This window comes from Ovis canadensis, chromosome 14, assembly GCF_042477335.2.
Source record: "Ovis canadensis isolate MfBH-ARS-UI-01 breed Bighorn chromosome 14, ARS-UI_OviCan_v2, whole genome shotgun sequence".
Classification (NCBI taxonomy): Eukaryota; Metazoa; Chordata; class Mammalia; order Artiodactyla; family Bovidae; genus Ovis; species Ovis canadensis.
This window is the reverse complement of record NC_091258.1, coordinates 56,742,120-56,760,037: the sequence shown is the minus strand read 5'-3', so window position 1 is coordinate 56,760,037 and position 17,918 is coordinate 56,742,120.

Sequence of the window (17,918 nt, the reverse complement as noted above, 5' to 3'; positions counted from 1 at the left end):
TTTCCAAAGTGGACTTCTTGGGAGATGTATTAAAGGATTTAAGAACCAAATAACAGGATAAATGATTCATTTATGGTAAAGAGCACTAGCCTGCCGTAATTCGGTTTCAAAATTTCATCAGGCTGCTGACCACCCTGTAATGGGTGTTTATGCAGAGGTAGGAATAGGCAGAGTCTGCCGTTTTGTTTCCATCTGAAGATGCTTTCTGCCTCAGTGTATGTTTTGCTAGCTGTCCTTACATATCATATCTTACATGTCTTACAAGCTTATCCAGGGTTGACACCAGGGCCCTGGGGAGTCCTACTGGAGCTTGTGGGGAATGAAAAAATATGAGCCCCTATGTACACTTCTCAAATACAAAATATGTTTAACCAAGTGGGAAAATATGGTTAGCTAAAAAGCTCCAATTTGCCCAGTCTGTTCAGACTCACTGTCAACCCTCACAAACCCACAGGCCAGAGCACAGACAGCCTGGGACCCTTTGGTCAATTGGGAACAAGTCTTCCTACTGCCCAGTAGAGGAGGGTCAGAAAACAACCACCACCTACCTTTATGTAAAGTTTTGATAATTTGTTCAGCACAAATTTTTCTTGCATTTATATACATTTTAAAAACTATAATTTATCTGGAACTTCCCTGCTGGTCCAGTGGTTAAGAATTTACCTACCGATGCAGGGGACCCGGATTCAATCCCTGGTCTGGGAAGATTCCATGTGCCACAGAGCATCTAAGCCCATGTGCCACAACTACCGAAGCCTGAGCGCCTAGACTCCATGCTCTGCAACAAGAGTATGTGTTGGTTGCTCAGTTGTGTCTCACTCTTTGCAACTCCACAAACTGTAGCCTGCCAGGCTCCTGTGTCCATGGGATTCTCCAGGCAAGAATACTGGAGTGGATTGTCATTTCCTTCTCCAGGGGATCTTTCCAACTCAGGGATCAAACCTGAGTCTCCAGGGGCTCCTGCATTGGCAGGCAGGTTCTTTACCACTGAACCACCTGGGAGAAGACACCACAGTGAGAAGCCCACACACAGAAACTACAGAGTACCCCCCCCCCATTCACTGCAACTAGAGAAAATCCACGTGCAGCAACAGAGACCCAGCACAGTCAAAAAATAAAAAATAATAATTAATGAAATTTAGAAATATATGAAGGGAATGGCAACCCACTCCAATATTCTTGCCTGGAGAACCCCCTGGACAGAGGAGCCTGGTGGGCTACAATACATGGGGTTGCCAAGAGCTGGACATGACTGAAGCGACTTAGCACATACACACACATCTTGATTACTGAGTCTTCTGGCACAAACTTAGTTCCTCCCTGTGCTGCTGCTGCTAAGTCGCTTCAGTCTTGTCCGACTCTGTGCGGCCCCATAGACAGCAGCCCACCAGGCTCCTCTCTCCATGGGATTCTTCAGGCAAGAACACTGGAGTGGGTTGCCATCTCCTTCTCCAATGCAGGAAAGTGAAAAGTGAAAGGGAAGCCACTCATTTGTGTCCAACTCTTCTTGACCCTATGGACGGCAGCCTACCAGGCTCCTCCTTCCATGGGATTTTCCAGGTAAGAGTACTGGAGTGGGGTGCCATTGTCTTCTCTGGACCTTGCCTATATGGAGACCTTGACTATCTGACATCCCTTTCCAGTTTAGTCTCCTGGTAGTCTAGTGCCCTCTGGAGGCTGCTGCCCCAGGCAGGGCCTCCCTAGGGGTCTCTGGTGTAGCCCTGACCCAGTCTTCTCCTGTAACCCTTCTAATCGCTTCTGGCGCAGTTCCTGGCAGCCTAAACTCTGCTGCAGGACTTGACAGTCTGGTTGCAGTCACCAGGTCCCCCACAACTTTTTAACAAACATCTCACCTTGGCTTCATTGTCTCCAGAAGGTCTGTGTCCCTCACAACCAAATCTTCCAACTAGTGGAGAATTTAGTACTGGATACTAAAGGGGTGATTCAAGTAACAAACCCCGAGAACCTGAAGACTGGCTGGGGCAGATGAGGAAGCAGTGGGGCAGAGGAACCCAGGCAGGGGATCAAGGTCTTCCTGGCAGGAAGCTGACCTTCCTAGTTAGGAGGAAGGGAAGCTGCTGTTCCTTCCACATGTCTCATAAGCTTCAGCATGTGGGACACTGAAGCCTTCAGCAATCTGCTCCAGGAGTGAGGCAAGAAGGGCAAGCAGAGAGAAGGAAGGGGCTTGGAGGCATCCCACATAAAATCCCCTTCTGGAACAACCCCTTCACCAAAATGCAGGCACAACTCAAGCCTGCTCTTACTCAATGGTTGCTGGACTCTATGTAGAGGATGCCAAGTTGACTGGTAATTGTCTTTCTCAATCTCACATAGTGAGCATCGTTTTGAGGAGCAAAGGCCAAATGTGGCTTTGGCAAGTCAAACTGAAACAAGGGCTTATGATCACTTGGCCCAGGTCTACTGAAAGTGCCTTCCGGGGTGGCGGGCAAGCTCTCCATTTTCCAGACACTTCTAAATCTGCCATCTGCACCTTTGCTATTGTGTCCATCTCGGTTCATGGTGGCATCATTTGCTGAATTAATAATTTCTACTCCAATCCCCCCAGAGCCATCCATGACTAAATCCTGATAGCTCAACCCCACAATGTATCTCAAATCAAATCTACCCACTTCTCTTCATTACCACAGCCAGCTCCCTGGTCCCAGCCACCATCTCCTCTCTCTTGGGCCTCCTACATGGTCCCCTGCCTCCCAGTTAACAGCTCACATTTTTAACATGCAAAGTGAATCAGGCTTCCTACAGAAAATGCACCAGGGCAGACTTTGAAGTTTTTAACCTGAGCTTTGTGATCCTATGGGATGAGCCCTGCCTACCACCCTCTCCAAGGCCCCCTCTCCACCCAACTCGTTCTGGCCCCAAAATGTTTCCACCTGAGCCAGAGCTAAGGTCTACGTTTCCTTCTTGGCCAGAAGAGCAGTCAAGAAGCAGAGGAGGAGAGCATTTGGAGAGATGTTCTTAGCCCTGTGAGCAGCCCTCCAGTATGTGGAGGTAACTGTTGCTTCATGTCCAGGACCACCTTGGAGAGATACGCTCCAAGCCCCCGAGGATGGCCACTCACTGGAGCCAGTGGTGGGAGAGTTGATCTCTCTGCATTTAAGTCTCTCTTTGGGCAGAAGCAACCCTTGAATGCTTTATAATATCCCTCTGGGACCCAGCAGAGAAGCCTCACAAGACAGTACTTTCTCTATTTTGCTATTTCTTCGCTATTTTGCTTTCATATACATCAAAATCCATGTTTCCCAAATGATATTTTAAAATCTCAGCCTTTTAGGTAGAAACTAACAGGAAAACCTGCAACTATGGGACTTCTGAATGGCAGCTAACGGTGTACAGCTTTAATATAAGCTGGTAGAAGGACAGGAAAGAAGCAAGAAGAGAAAGAATAGCTTCAGAGAAAGAGAGTTAAGGTTTATTTGCCTTAGAAGTACTAAATATCAAAACCACAATGAGACACCACTTTATATCCATTAAGATGGCTATTATAAAAAAGAAAGAAAGAAAGAAAATATCAAGTGTTGGCAAGAATGCGGAGAAGTTAGAACACTTGTGCATTTCTGATGGGAACGTAAAATGGTACAGCTGCTGTGGGAAACAGTTTGGCAGTTTCTCAAAAGGCTAAATATAGAACTACCATATGATCCAGCTATTCCACTTCTGAGTATGCACCCAAAAGAACTGAAAGCAGGAACTCCAGGAAATGTTTGTACACTCCTGTTCGTGGAAGCATTATTCATAATAACCGACAAGTAGAAGCAACACAGGGGAAGTGAAAGTGTTAGCCCCTCAGTCTAACGACTGAGGTGGCCACCACGACTCTTGGAGACCCCCATGGGCTGTAGCCCGCCAGGCTCCTCTGTCCATGGAATTCTCCAGGCAAGAATACTGGAGTGGGTAGCTTTTCCCTTCTCCAGGGGATCTTCCTGACCCAGGGATCAAACCCAGGTCTCCTGCATTGCAGGCTGGTTCTTTACCATCTGAGCCACCAGGGAAGCCCAGAACAACATAAGTGCCCATTAATAAATGAATGGATAAGTAAAGTGTGATATATAGTTATAGGCATAGACATAATGCTATTCAGTGAAAAAGGAAGGATGTTCTGATACATGCTTCAACATGGATGAACCTTGAGAACATTATGCTAAGTGAAACAAGCCAGTCACAAAAGAACAAATAGTGCATGATTCCACTTACATGAGGGACGTAGAGCCATCAGATTCACAGAGACAGAAAGGAGAAAGGTCATTGCTAGGGACTGGGGGAGGAGGGACCATCGGGGAGTCACTGATGAACAAGAGTTTCCCTTTGGGAAAATGAAAGTTCTGGAGATGGAGCGTGTTGATGGTTACACAGCAACATGACTGTACTTAATGCCACTGAACTGTACACCTCAAAGTGCTTAAAACGGTAAATTTTGTGTAATAGGTGTTTGCCCACAAATGAAAAATACTGAAAATAGGGATGTGCCCAGTGTTCCAGTGGCTAAGACGCCATGCTCCCAATGCTGGGGGCCTGGGTTCGATTCCTGGGCAGGGAACTAGATCTCACATGCCGCAGCTAAGAGTTTGCATGCTACAACTTAAAAAAAAAAAAAAATCCTGCATGCCACAATGAAGACTGAGGATCCTTCGTGCCACAGCTAAGAACTGGCATAGCCAGATAAATAAATAGGTATTTTTAAAAGTACTAAAACTGGCAAAATTCCAAGTCTTGACAACATTTCCACCTGGACTCTGGGGTGAGGTGGCCAGCCTAAGTGGCTGCTGTGGATTTAATGTGTTTCCCAGCATCCCTACCCTCCCAGAACCTCACAAAGCTCAGAACAGAGCCCTGCTCCACCCTGGGCAGCCCAGGGACCCTGCCTGCTGCATCTGCAGGCACATTGGCAATGGACTCAGTGCAGCAAAGTACATCTACCTATAGACACTCCCCAGGCCGCCGCTGGTTCTTCCAACTTTAATAGACCTGCAGCAGTAAAATCATTTTACCTTCAGTATTGAGCGGTAATTTTCAAAGCATAGGCCTGGAACAGTGATAGTATGCTGTAAAAGCCCCATTGCAAAAAAAAAAAAAAAAAGGCTTTTTACTGCAATAAAAATGTTAGTGCCAGGTCACCCCCTTGGTTTACATAACCCTCTCCACAGTAATTTTGAATAAGGAGTGCAGTTTTAATTTTCAATCAAAAAGCCCCCCCTCGGCCTGCTGAACCACTCAGAAGTACCCTGAAACAGTAATCATTTTGTATATTGATTTGGGGGGGGGGAATCAATCCAATTCAGTCCACCTCACTAAATTATTAATGGAGCAAAGTACATCAGAACCCGGAGGTGAGTAAACAGGTACTGTTTGTTCTTTAACTTCATTGCTGCCACAGGAATGAAGGTGACAGTTTGAAACCCTGAGTCCAGAGGCCAGTGTACAGCTCTGGGAAACCCAAGGGCAGAGGGAGAGATGAGGAAAGGCATGGGGACAAGCCCTCACAAGCCAAAGTGTCTCCTTCATGGTTGAAGTCAAGAGAGTGGAGACTCAGCTCCCTTCCAGCATGTGGGCGAGACGAAAGAGCCTGTTGAGGGGCCCCAGGTGGCCCCTAGGGAGGCCACTTTTCCCTGTTGAGTTCCAAGGACTCCTGGGGGACAATAGGGAGCCTACTGCCGTGCTGCTCACTCACCCAGGCTAGGAGGACCCCTCCTCTACCATGGTGGGTTGTGAGCCTTTATTATGGACTTAGTAGTTGTATTTAAGTCAGCTCATTCTAAAATAAGAAATATACTTACGTGTTTCTGCTTCAGAAAGAAATCTTACATCATTACCCTGAACATAAATCCAGATCTCTAGCCATAACTTAGGAACTATGATCTATGATCCAAACAAAACATTGCACCTTTTTTTTTTTTTTGCCTACATCCCTGTTTTCACCACCGAGAACATTTAGGAAGTAATCTAGAGAATTAAAGATGCACTAGCTTCAGGACTTCCCTGGTGGACCAGCGGAAAAGACTTCATCTTCAGAGCAGGAGGTATGAGTTAGATCCCTGGTCGGGGAGCTGAGATCACACATACCTTGTGCCAAAAAAAAAAAAAAACCTAAAACAGAAGCTATCTTGTAACAAATTCAATAAAGACTTTAAAAATGATGCGCATTAAAAAAAACTTTAAAAAAAGACGTACTACCTTCAAAAAAAACTTTAAAAAAAGACGTACTACCTTCAAAGCAAAGATTTTCTCTTCAATCAAATGAGAAACACTGGAGAAGAACTGAAAGAGAGGAGCATCCTAGCATTGTGGTTCAATAGTATTTATGGCCTTTGGACAGCAAGGAGATCAAACCAGTCAATCATAAAGGAAATCAACCCTGAATATTCCTTGGAAGGGCTGAGGTGGAAGCTGAAGCTCCGATTCTTTGGCCACCTGATGTGAAGAGCTCACTCGTTGGAAAAGACCCCAATGCTGGGAAAGATTGAGGGCTGGAGGAGAAGGGGATCATAGAGGATGAGATGGCTGGATGGAATCACTGACTCAATGGACTTGAGTTTGAGCAAGCTCTAGGAGATAGTGAAGGACAGGGAAGCCTGGCATGCTGCAGGACTTGGGGTTGCAAAGCATCAGACACGACTGAGAAACTGAACAACCAGTATTTATGGCAGGACGCAACAGCACTGATTAGGATCGTCCCAGTCACACTAGAAGTCATCCCACGCATCCCACATCCCACAAGCAGGAAGATGGACATGATTAAGCACAGAAGTTTTGGAGTCAACCTGCGGAGAATTCAACCTGTCTCCCCATGGACTCCCCACGTGAGCAGGTTAGTAACTGCTATGAATCATGGCTTCCTCCTCTGCAAATACGACCATAACAGTACCTACTTTTCTAGGTCGTGGTAAGAGCTCAAAGCAGTAATACCTGCAAGGCACTCACAACAGTGCCCAGCACGGAGTGAGCACTCAGTAAATATTAATACTAGTCATTATCCAGCTGCAATGCCCTTCAGAAAAACTCCTGTTCAGTTTTCAGAACCCAGGCCAACGATCCTCTGTGCATCCTCCCAGAGGAAGATAAAACTCCCTCTCACCTCACTGCTTCTTCTATATCTTAAACAGGGTTCTGGGACTGAGCACATCCTCCTCTTGTAATTCACAAGCTTATTTTCACGGCTATCTGTGTCCTTAAGCTGTCAGTTCCTTCCGAGAGATGTTAACTACCTTTTATACCCTAATCATCCAGGGCAATTCTGCCCACACCTAGTAGGTGATTAGCAGGTGTTGACTGACTTGGGTTGAAGCAGGTGACAGCCTGGCTCGGGCTGCCTGCAGAAATACTGTCTTCCATCATGTCTCCAATCTTTCATTCCATAAATCACCCTCCTCACCCCAGAGGAAAGGAGTCCACCCAGCGCCCCTTAGAATCAACCATCACCTCCAGAGAATCCTGCCCCATCCCATTCTCCATCACTAACCCAGCCTGAGTCTGGTATACATATTTACTCTTCATGTTTATACTTTCACTACATAGTATATACCCATGACCAATGTATCATATTGGGTTTTTTCTGAGTTCTTTTTTAAATTGGAATATAATTGCTTTACAGTGTGTGTTAGCTTCTGCTGCACAACAACGTGCATCGGTCACGTGTATGCAGATATCCCCTCCCTACTGAGCTTCCCTCGCACCCCCACATCCCACACTCTGGGTCATCACAGAGCACCAAGCTGAGCTCCCTACACTATACAGCAACTCCCCACTAGCTAGTTTACACAATAGTGTATATATGTGATGCTTCTCTCTCGATTTGTCTCACCCTCTTCATTTTGTATTTTACATAAGAGGTTATTCTCTGACAACTTGCTTTTCACCCAGTGTTATATCTACAAGATCTATCCACACTGATATGCCCAGACCTAGTTTATTCACCTAGGAGCCATGAAAATGCATGGGTCCCATGCCACACTTCCTGCATGCTGCTCCCAGCCAGGGGCTGAGCATAGCTGGGGTGCTAATGCCAGTCCACTGCTGCAAGATGAGGTGGGATGGGGGCTCCCCTAATGGGCAACTATGACTCAGCCTGGCCAGACTGAGCCTCTTGCCAGCTACCCACTCACTCCTCTTTCCCAGGGTAAGGTCTGCATCTGACCCGGAGGCTGCCCCCCTCACCCCCTACTGCCATTTCTCCGGCTCCCTCCCCTTTTATTGTTCAGGCATTTCCCCCAGTAATTACCTTGCAGATCTAATATCATCTTCATGGCTGCTTCTCAAAGGACCCGCACAAGCACAATTCCTTTTAACTTATTGTTATTCTGTTTATACATATGTGTGAATTTCATGGGCTTCCCTGGTGACTCAGTGGTAAAGAATCCACCTGCAATGCAAGAGATGAGGTTCGATCCCTAGGTTGGGAAGATGCCCTGGAGTAGGGCATGGCAACCCACTCTAGTATTCTTGCCTGGAGAATCCCATGGGCAGAGGAGCCTGGAGGGCTACAGTCCATGGGGTCACAAAGAGTTGGTCATGACTGAAGCCACTTGGCACGCATGCATGTGCATTTCATACCAGGGGACATTCAGGCTGTTAAAACAGTGTTTTGCTATTGCCAAGAATGCTGACACCTGTCATGGTTTCTAAATGGTGGGGGATGAACAATGAGAGTTTCCTCCTTAGCTTGGCATCAGGGTATCTGTGTCCACAGTGGTCTCCAATGGTCCCAGACTCCTGACAGTCATGCTCCTCTGAGTGTCCCCGTCCCTGCTCCCTTTGAAGGTGGACTGGACCTAGTGATTCTCTTCCATGAATAGCAAAAGCGATGGATGCCACTTCCAAGATTACGGCCTTCATGCATCTTGGACTGCTCTCTCCCACCCTCCTCCTCTGAGGGAAGCTGTGAGCAAAACTGCTGACACCTTGATCTTGGACTTCCAGCCTCTAATACTGTGAGAGAACAAATATCTGTTGTTGAGTTTCCCCAGTCTGTGGTATTTTGTTATGGCAGCTCTAGGTGACAAATACAAGGACCAACAGAAAGGTCCCTAAACATGCAGGTGAGTGAATACAACACCCTCAGGTGAAGATATGTACCTCAGAGAAAATAAGATGTGGGATCAGGATGGAGGAATCTTCAGTGGCCTGCCAGAGGGATGCACCAAGACAGCCTTCAAGCTGAGACATGAATACAAGGAGGTAGTGAGGCAGAGGTTTGGAGACAGATTGTGGCAGGCAGAGGGAATAGCTTGTGAAGAGTTTTCAAGCTCTGGAAGTTTGCTGCCAAGTGGGCAGCTGCCAGGGTTAGACGGTTCTCCCTTCCTGGTCCCAGCCACAGTCTCCTTTGGAGGATGCTCTGCCCCCGGCCATTGCTAGAAGCGCAGAGGTCTATCAGTGACACTCTGTCCCACTCTTGCAAGCACTGACATGCACACAACCAAGATCAGCCAATCACCACACTCTCAGGCCCTGGTTACCGATCAGGAAAGGTGGGGGGAAGTGGGGGAAGAAGGGTTGGTGTTACCAAACCAAACTGGGTCCACTCACCTGTGCCCAGTAAAGCCAATCTAGCGACACCAGGCTGTGGTGAAGGAAAGCGAGGCATTTTTGCAAGGCATTCAACATGGGGCCAAACAAAGAGAATGGGCAGCTCATGCTCAAAAGACCCCGAACTCCCCAAAGTCTCCCGGGGGAGGGTTTCAAAGACAACACTAGGGTTGAGGATCGCAGGATAACTGATCAGCTGCTGGCCATTCTTCTGATTGTTTGCTGCTGAGATAATCAGGTTCATCAACCTTCCGGTTCCAACCAGTCTGGAGTCTACGTGCTTGTGGTCAGCATGCAGTCAACTTCTACCTGGTAGGGGGTTTTAGTATCTGTAAAACAGCTGAGTTTATGGCTCAGGATATTACCTACAACCCTTGAGGAGGGAACTAAAGGTGCTTGACTTTGTTCTCTGGCTAAACTATTATTATTTTGTCTTGCTAACTGTTTTCCTTTGTTTCTGTATTTTTTTCATTTCCCTGATCCAATTTGCTCTTTGGAACTCAGAATGGGTCTAGGAGGCTGAAGCTTTTCTACAAATGAGAGGCAGGAGACACAGAGGGTTCTGTCCCTGGAGGGGCCCTACAGGACCCTGCTTCATTGCAGTGGGGAAGAGGCATCTGGTGGCTGGTTCCTGGGACTGCTCTGCCAGTGAGTGCCAAGCTGGTGTCTAGCTTTGCTGCTGTGGGTTCCATGACCTCGCTCCATCCCTGAATGTCCTCCTCTCCCTCCTCAGCAAACTTCCCTGGCAGCTAGAACAGTCAGTGGTGCCCACCGTGGGTAAGAGCAATCGGCAGGCCCTGAGGCTGACATTCTACAAGGCCGTGCGGCAGGACCCATGCCGGAGTGTTCCCCCTCCGCTAGGGGAAGTTTGGAAAGTCTGTGGGGTGGGAGGGGTAAGCAGGGGTGGGGGGTGGAAAGGAAAAGAGGCAACAATTGTACATTTGCTTCTAGGGGAAAATTTGACAGAAACACCCCCCAAAGAGATCATGGGTGCAGGCTTCGAGTCAACGTAATAGCATTTTAATTCTTTAATGGAAATAGAGGTAGTTAATGAACTACCTCACTAGCTGCCCACAAAATAGAAAAGCAATGTATGCATGTTATAAGGAAAACAAAGATCAACCATACAGGGTTATTTTGGCAAAAATCCTTCCAGTTTCTTTTAAAATAAATCTTCTTGTGGTAAAATATACATAACATGATATTTACCATTTTAACCTTTTTGAAGTTTTTTTTTATTGAAGTATAGTTGATTTACAATGTTGTTAATTACTGCTATACAGCAAAGTGATTCAGTCACACATACATATGCATTCTTTTTTAAATATTCTTTTCCATTATGGTTTATCATAGGATATCAAGTATACTTCTCTGTGCTATACAGTAGGACCTTGCTGTTTGTCAATGAGCCATTCTAACCATTTTTAGAAATTTTTATTTTGTTGATTTATTTGACTGTGCAGGTCTTGGTTGTGGCACATGGGATCCTTAGTTGCAACATGTGGAATCCAGTTCCTTGACCAGGGATTGAACCCCAGGCTCCTTGCATTGGGAGCACAGAGTATAAGCCACTAGACCACCAGGAAAGCCCCCATTTTAACTGTTTTTAAGCGTACAATTCAGTGGCACTAAACTATCACCATCATCCCACTCCAGAATTTTTTCCCAAACTGCATCCGTGTACCCAGTAAACAGTAACTCCCCAACCTCGCACCCCCACTGCCCTGGCAACCCCCATTCTACTTCCTCATCTATGAATGTGACTGTTGCAGGTACCCCGTCTGATTGCAGTCATACAGTATTTATTCTTTGGTGACTCCCCAGACTACTTTTTTAAAACACACACGCAAATGTTTTACAGAAATGAAATCACAATGAGCACAGATTAGTCGCTTTTTTCACTTGGCAGTACACAGACCTCCTGTCCCCACATTTGCATATAAATGTTTGCACCCCCATCCTTAGCACCTGCCCACGCTCTGTGGAGAGCCGTGGAGAGCTGTACAGCATGCGTCTCACCCTTCCCCGCTGTGGGCGTGAGGTTGTTTCTGGTCTCTCTCCTAAGCAGTCTTCAGTCAGTGGCCTCAGTTTCCATCCTCATAAAGGGCTTCAGTTAGAGCTTCAAGACTGTGCTTGGAGGTACAGTTTCTGAGCCAAAGGGAGCAGTGTAAACCCCGGTGAACGTTGCCAGATTGCACCTGGAAGGTGGGATATAAACAGTGCTCATTTTCTCAGCAATGCAGAATTGTCATTAGCCTTTATATAATAGTTTCTTGTGTGGCTGGAGAGAAAAAAACACCTCACTGCTTCAATTTGCATTTGCTCAATTGAACATTTTTTCATATGCTTTTTTTTTCCATCTTTTGTTTGCTTTTCTTCCTTGCCTATTTCTCCTTTTTGCAACTATTTTGCAATTTGTTTTTTCCAAGGGAAAAAGTATTTAGAGAGAATGAGAGGTATGTGCACTACCTTTAGGAACAAGAGCAAATAAAATCGTGCCTCCATAGGCCTCTCAGAAGGGCACATTTGTCAACAGAATGAACACGCTTTGAAATTCCTCCTTTAGCAGGTTTCTAGGATATTTTATTCCTTCAACATGCGAATCATTAGCTTCACAGCAGTTGAAATAATCAGTGCCAAGAATTTTAGAGGTCTCCTTCCAGCTCCTTCTCAGATAACAAAGAAAATGAGCAGGTTACGTAGCACTGGAAATACAAGTTTACACTCTCTCAAGTAGCTGAAGGGCCTGGAAGTCACCGGGGGGCATGGGGCTGAGTTTTGTCCACTCAACTCCCCATGTTATCAACAACAGAAGTCGTACAGCAAATAAGGGAGTGACAGTTTCATCTAGAGAATGAGCATCAGAAATGTCCATCCCACAAGTTCATTCAACTGTTTATGTAAATAATATTCTATACCACCTAGAACACCGAGAGATAATGTTCTTTTCATTTTTTCTTTTTTTTTTTAAATTTCTATAAATAAAGAGGAGAAAATAATCTCAGTTTCCTTAATCTTGTTCGCAAGATACAAAGTCTAATCGGTTTTAAAGTCTAAAGGTCGGTCACAGGTCGCCATGGAGTGGTCAAATTTGGGAGGCGGCAAGGGAGGCCAAGGGCACACCTAGAACCATGTGAATTCAGGGTGCTCGGTTATGGCTAGCTGTAACAATAATGACAAGGACAACCACAATCATAATAATATCTGCTCTCGGGAGGGTTATGACAACTTCAAGGCCAACTAGGGAGGCAAAAATTGTTTCCTACTCCTGGGGAGGCAAAAATCCCAAATCATCATCCCCATTACCATCATCACTATTGGACAGGTGTGTGTGCTAAGTCGTTCAGTCGTGTCTGACTCTTTGTGACCCTAAGGGCTGTAGCCCACCAGGCTACTCTCTTGGATTTATTTTAGCCCAAAATTCAGATGATTGAAATTCTTCGTGGCCCTCCTTCCAACATCTTTGTCCTGGCAGTCCTTTGAATACCCTCTCCGTCCAAGATCCCTGCATGAAAGTCAGAGAGGATTTCCTTCACTTTATGAAAGATGAAAATGAGAATCAGCATGGTGTGGCTCAGCCACAGTGATCCCCAACTTAGACTGGGGAGGAGGAGGCCAGTTGAGGGAGAGTGACCAGTGATACTTATGGCTGCAAGTAACAGAAACCCAACTCAAGTCTTCCTAAGGGACTGTGGCCTAAGGTATGTCCAAGAGCTCAGATGTATTTGCTGTTTTTCCTAAAGGCAGTACACATACCTCTCTGTCTCTAAATACTTTCATCCCTTGAAAAGAAATGCAAACAGTAGAAACAGGCAGATTGTGTCGTTTGGGTCTCTCGTCCTAGCCCTTCTCCCTGTACCTGATCTGTTCTCTTCTCCAGCATCTTCTGTTTCTTGCAACTACATAGCAGAAAGCATGGCACCCACCACCGCCTCCATCACCCACAGCACTGGGGTCTGCATGTTACAGGCCAGCCAATCAAGTTCCAAACTCTATGGAAGGTCTCTGATTAGCTGAGCCTGGCCAGGAGCTCTCCTGTATAGGCCATCCTGGGACAAGCGTCCAGCTGTGGTCAATGGACAGTGTTGTCTGATCGTAAAGCCCTGGGAATTGGCATCAAACCATGCCACCTGACACAGCCAAAAAAAATTTTTTTTTAATTTAATACAGCAATATATTAAAAAGGTACTAAGTGGAGTTTATCCCAAGAATGCAAGGCTGGTTCAACACTGAAAAATAAGTGTGTGTAATTTGTCAAAAATCTATAGATCTGTATACCACAAAGAGTAAATTTTACGATATAAAATTTTTTTAGAAATCATCCAGAATGTCAAGGGAATCCAAAGTGAAATGTATACTCTGAAATTTGAAAATGAAACGCAGACAAATAAATCTGCTTGCAAATAGATGGTTTAGCCACAACGAAACTGGTGAGGAAGAAAAGAACCAAGGCAGTGTACTGATGAGATACAGTAAAACTAAAGATAAAAAGAAATGTACATAAACTGTACTCTGGTTGGAAGATTTGTTTCTCAAACAGATGTGTGTATCTGCTCAGTTGCTGAGTCAAGTCCGACTCTTTGTGACCCCACGGGACTCCATGTCGTCCACCAGGCTCCTCTGTCCATGGGGATTCTTCAGGCAAGAATACGGGAGCAGGTTGCCATTTCCTTCCCCAGGGGGTCTTCCTGACCCAAGGATCGAACCCTCGTCTCCTACATGGGCAGGCAGATTCTTTACCACTGTGACACCTGTGAGGCCCTCTCAAACAGATACAGGCTATGAATTCTGAAACCATTTTACATGTCTAGTAGAACTGAACAAAGAAGTAAATGTGGAGATAATGAGAAAAATAGATTTTTCACTGAGTGGGAATGAAATTACCAGAAAAGCAAGGGGGAAATGCTAGAATGAACAATGTGGTGGGTCAGAAACTGCACTCTGGTTTGGTCCCTTCAAACACTTCCCTTGTGGTCTACTGGTGAAGAACCCGCCGGCCTGCAGGGAACATGGGCTCAGCCTCTGGGCCTGGAGAATCCCACGTGGCAAGGAGCAGCTAAGCCCGTGTGCCACGACTGCTGAGCCTGCGCTCTGGGCCCCACGGGCTGCAAACACGGAAAGCTGCGAGTCCTAGGGCCTGTGCTCTGCGATAAGGGGAAGACAGCAAAACGGGCAGCCCACGCATCACCACTAAAGAGTAGCTCCTGCTTGCCGCAACTAGAGAGAGCCTGCTTCCAGCAAGGGCAGCCAAAAGGAAATTAAAAAATAAAAAAGGAGGTCTCTCGAGTCATTCAGGAGATGATTCTGATGTGTTGCCAGGACCACAAGGGGACACCGTGGGATTCACCCACTGAGCCCCCCGCCTCCTTTCCTCTGGGTGACAGCATCTCACCCAGGAAAGGCCTGAGGCCCAACTCTGGCTCACAAAGATGAGCCTGAGATTTCGAAGCTGGGGAAACTCTCTACCCTGAGCTGGTGGGGCAGCGGGATGCCCGCCTGAGGCCACTGGCAGCAAGCTCCCCTCCCACCTGGAAAGGAGGCAACCCCAATGGAAGCAGAGCCAAGCGATAGAGAATACACAGACCCTGAGGCACTGTGGGAAGACTGGGCCACCCCACCAGAAGCCAGTGCCACCCTGGGACTTCCCAGAGCCTGGACCCAACCAAGTCCTCTTTTTCCTTCAGTGGGGGAAGTTCTAAGGAGCACACAGGGACCAGGTGCTGGGCTCCCAACCAAGAGGCCACCTCGCTTCCCACCGGGGCTTCAGTCCTGTGAGCGGCCACACAGGCGGCCCTCAAGCCCTCCATCTCGTGTGCCTTGACCCCCTCTCCTTTGTTTGGCCCTGCCTCCAAAGGCACTGATGACAATACCAGGAAGCAAAGTCCTGCCAGGAGCAACACATCCTTGGCTGACACCTGCTTTATCTGTTGGATCCCACTGGCCCCTTTGTCAAAGACTGCTCCCCACATTTGCCTCTTCTGTTTCATCAGCTCGATTGTTTCATTTTGGGGTGGTGGATGGAGTTTGAAAGAATTTACTATTATTTTTTAAATTGTTACCAAAATCATAGACTATAAGATGCAATGATAAATGTGGCTGGTTGTGAATATAAAATCCAGCATCCTCTCAAAGTTATTGGGAGAAATTGTATGTATTTATGTAGCTAATGCTTTCCTGGTGGCTCAGTGGTAAAGAATCCACCTGTCAATGCAGGAGACCCAGGTTGAATCCCTGCGTTGGGAAGATCCCTTGGAGGAGGAAATGGCAGCTCACTCCAGTGTTCTTGCCTGGCAAATCTCATGGAGAGAGGAGCCTGGTGGGCTACAGTCCATAGGGTTGAAAAGAATCGAACACAACATAGCGACTAAACAACAACAAATGTAGTTAATAGATCACCACGTGCTAATTACAAATTGTTCAATTTTTTTGGCCTTGCCCCACAGCATGTGCAATCCTCATTCCCTGACCAGGAATCCAACCCATGCCCCTCTGTATTGACAGCACAGAGTCTTAACCACTGGACTGCCTGGGAAGTCCCAAATTTGTTCATTTTAGAATGTAAAGAATAATGCAGGTATCATAATTGCAAGTATCTCCATTTGTTTACCTCCAATCTCATTTTGAAATGCTATGATCTAGAATAAATTCTTATCTCTATGATATTTTACCACCAGGGATTCCCTGGTGGCTCACACGGTAAAGAATCTGCCTGCAATTCGGGAGACCTGAGTTTGATCCCTGGGTCCGAAAGATCCCCTGGAGAAGGAAATGGCGACCCACTCCAGTGTTCTTGCCTGGAAAATCCCGTGGAGAGAGGAGCCTGGAGGGCTACAGTCCATAGTGTCGCAAAGAGTCAGACACGATTGAGCAACTACACTTTCATGATATTTTACAAATTTGGAAAACATGGTCTAGAAGTACTTGTTTGATGAAATGAGTTTATATAATTATATTCTGTACTCTAAGTTATGGTGATTCAAACAAAATTCTTTTATTCTCATGCATTACAAAGAGCTTTGGGAGTCACTGAAAGAGGGAAATCAGGGGTGCCCATTCCACCAGGAAACTGATCAGTCTGGCTTTCTCCAGGGCTTGATTCTCATAGGTGTGGATTTACTGAGTCACTGGCTTGACAGCCATCCCAGGAATCCGCCCCACCCCCAGGTCACCTTTAGCTGTGTGCCCTTGGGGCTGACCTGCAGAAGCTCCACTGAGGCATTCCTCAGAAGACTTGCTCCCGGAAGCATCCACTGGCCTCCTGAACTCTCCTTAAAGCAAAGTTCCCAAGTTCCTCTCTGCACACAGGTATACCAGACACTGCAGAGAGCAGAGTAAGCACAGCCAGTGGCTGACTTGGTACCACATTATTGGTTAACATAGCAACAGTGGGACTTCCCTGGTGGTCCAGTGGCTGAGAATCTGCCTGCCAATGCAGGAGGACATGGGTTCGATTCCTGGTCCAGGAAGATCCCACAGGCTGAGGAGCAGCTGGGCCGGTGTGCCACACCTACTGAAGCCGAAGCGCTCTAGGACCCAGTCGCCACAACTACTGAAGACCAAGAGCCCTAGAGCCTGCGCTCTGCAACAAAGAGAAGCCACCACAATGAGAAGCCCTCACAAGGCAACTTGCAACTCAAGAGGAGCCAGCCCCTGCTCGCTGAAACTAGAGAGAGCCGGTGTGCTGCAATGAAGACCTAACACAACCAAAATAAGTGAATAAATAAATGAGTTTTAAAATAAAAAGCAAAATGCCAACAACAAGGTCCTACTATATATTAATAGCACAGGGAACTATTTTCGAATAAGTTATTATGGGAAAGAATACAAAAAAATAACGTAAGTGTAACAATCACTTTGCTATACGGCAGAAGCTAACACCACAGTGTAAATCAGGTATACTTCAATTAAAAATAAAATAACTGATTGCAACAGCCTTCTAAGAAGCCACTCTGTTCAGAAGTAAGTGATAGAATATCTCAGGGATGCAGACCAGTGAGGAATCAAAACGTGAAGGCTGGAAACCAGTCCGCACTAAATCCTACACCTGCCCTTCGCTCTCCATTTTAATGCCCCTCCAGCTTGAATTAGGGCACTCCCCCCACAGATCTTCTAAGCTCATGTTACAGCTCCCAGAGCACAGAGTAAATCATTTCACGCCTAATAGACACTCCATGCTTGCTGAGTTTCAGTTAAATTTAGATGAGTTTTTTTATTAAAGTATAATCTGATTATAAGAAATATAATGTAGTATGAAATGTTTTCTGTTTCTCCATTAGTTACCTATTAGCTTAAATAATAAAATCTTGTAAATATCATTTGTACAAATACATCCAACATTACAGTTTGATTTATAAAAATAACTGCATGATTGAACAGAGCTG